This window comes from Dipodomys ordii, unplaced genomic scaffold (genome assembly GCF_000151885.1).
Source record: "Dipodomys ordii isolate 6190 unplaced genomic scaffold, Dord_2.0 Scaffold201, whole genome shotgun sequence".
Lineage (NCBI taxonomy): Eukaryota > Metazoa > Chordata > Mammalia > Rodentia > Heteromyidae > Dipodomys > Dipodomys ordii.
This window is the reverse complement of record NW_012267417.1, coordinates 934,904-937,413: the sequence shown is the minus strand read 5'-3', so window position 1 is coordinate 937,413 and position 2,510 is coordinate 934,904.

The following is a 2,510-nucleotide window of genomic DNA, read 5'->3' as shown; positions in this document are numbered from 1 at the left end:
AAAGGAAAAAATGGGAGGCAATAGTGGAAAACTATAGTTAATAGCCTAGTACAACATTATTTTTTATTTAATATACCACAAGTGCATAAAATATGAACCTGAGAGGAAGCTGGGTATATCAAAAAAAGCTGCCACTGCAGCTTTTTAGTAAATCTAAAAGTATTCCAAAAGAAACTTTAAGAACTGTTGCCATTGATCTTGCTAGCTATGTCCTTTGTCATTTTTTTTTTTTTGGGTCCAGTCATGGGGCTTGAACTCTGGGTCTGGGCACTGTCCCTCAGCTCTTCAGCTCAAGGCTAGCTCTCTACCACTTGAGTCACTTCCGGCTTTTTTCTTTTGGCTTATGTGGTGCTGAGGAATCGAACCCAGGCCTCAGGCATGCAAGGCAAGCACTCTACCACTGAGCCACCTTCCCAACCCAATAGCTATGTCCTTTGCCTTGCAGAAGCTCTGCAGTTTCACGCAATCCCATTTGTCCACCCTTTCTTTGATTTGTTGTGCTTCTGGGTCTCTATTAAGAAAATTTCAGCCTGTGCCAAAGAGCCCAAGAGTTCCTCCTATTCTTTCCTAAAATGTTTTCATGGAGTCTGCTTTTATTTCGAGGTCTTTGATCCATTTGGAGTTGATTCTGGTGCAGGGTGATATGTATGGATCTAGCTTTAGTTTTCTACAAGTGATTAATTTTGCCAGCACCATTTACTGAAAAGGCTGTCTTTCTTCCATTCTATTTCTTTAGCTCCCTTGTCAAAGATTAGGTGGCTATAGGTCTATGGGTTCATTTCTGGGTCTTCAGTCCTATTCCATTGGTCCTCAGGCCTGCTCTTGTGCCAGTACCAAGCTGTTTTGATTACTATGGCTTGGAATTCTATGCCTGTCAGAAAGAATGACATTGTCAGAAAGAATGACTTGGAAAAAATTGTATTAAGTGAAGTAAGCCAGGCCCAAAGAAACATAGGTCCCATGGTTTCCCTTGTTTGCAGTGACTAGTACATGTCTAGGACAAGCAAAGAAGGTCAAAGGTTATGTACATATGACCACATGAGATAATGTTAAGCAAAATGTACCCCAAGACAGGGACACAGTGGTTTTTCCTTTCTTGCTTGTGTTTTTAATGTATTTATAATGCACTATGTGATTGTTTTGTTTCTTTGGTATGTTCTTCCCCCATGATATAACCCCTGTTTTCACTGGATTTGATGCCGGTGTCCTGCATCTTGTATATACATTTGTGTAATTTAGGGAGGGGAAGGGATATTGCGGAACACATAAATGGGGATGCAGGCTGACACACTGTGATGACAAGATGTACAGGACACTATGCTGAAAATGAACTTTAAAATGTCGGGGGGTGGTTGGGAGGAGTTGGGGAGATGGGGAGGGAAGTGATGGTAGGGGAAAAACAAAGGAGGAGGTAACAATGCTCGCTACAAAATGTACTCATTATCCTACTCATGTAACTGTAACCCCTCTATACAAGATTTAAATATATAACTTGCTTACTGGAGCAACTGTTGGCCTAAGGCAAAATGACATTAAGGTTATACTTTAAGCTGGACATGTTAGTGTATGTTTAATGACAACACCTAGGAGGTGTTTGAGGCCAGCCTGAGCTGAGAGGAGAAGGGATGGGAGAGAGAAGAGAGAAGGGAGAGAGAAAGCGGGGAGGGAGAGAGAGGGGGGAGGGAGAGAGGGGAGAAGAGAGCAAGAAAACCTTAAAGCTGAAACCATTCTAAAATAGCACAATCAGGCCAAGAAAATGACCATTGGCATAATTTTAATCTTTTAATTTAGGGTATGCCTTTGGGCATTTTATTTGGTTCCTAGCATTTTAACTTTAAGGGTTTCCCCTTTGTTCCTTTCTTCTTACTTTTCTTTTACTTTGAGTTAAAAAATAATGTGAAAACAACATAAATCTATATATCTTAGCTGTACAAGAACAGAAATCAAATTCCCCCTAGAACAGTAATTCTAGCATGCTCCAGTACACACACACACACACACACACACACACACACACACACACAATATAAATACATGCTACAATAGGGCTTTTCATTGCAAAATTCATACCCAAGAGGCAATGTCATTTATCACTGAGTAAATAATGCAAGATAGGAGGAGGATTTTGCTTTATTCCCTTAACTATAAATGAAAATAAGTAGCACTTTGTTGGATTACCACATGTGGTATGATATTAACTTAAATCTCAAACTTTAAGCCAAACTGTAAATAGGATAAACTGTGCTCTCTGGCCTCAAGTTTTAAATAGTCCCTTTTCTTTAAATTCATTGCTTTCACGAAGCATATAAGGGTGACTGCATATAATTCGTAATTACGTAATGAAAGACTCTTTTGTGATAATGTATACACAAAAAAGGAAAAAATGAAAGAAAACAAAACTGGAATTAATGTTGTTGTGGGAATTATAAAAAGTCCCTGTGATGAAGAGCAAGGAAGTAAGGCCAAAGCAGACTCTGAGTCAAAGACCTTTTTGAGGATAAAGAAAGCAA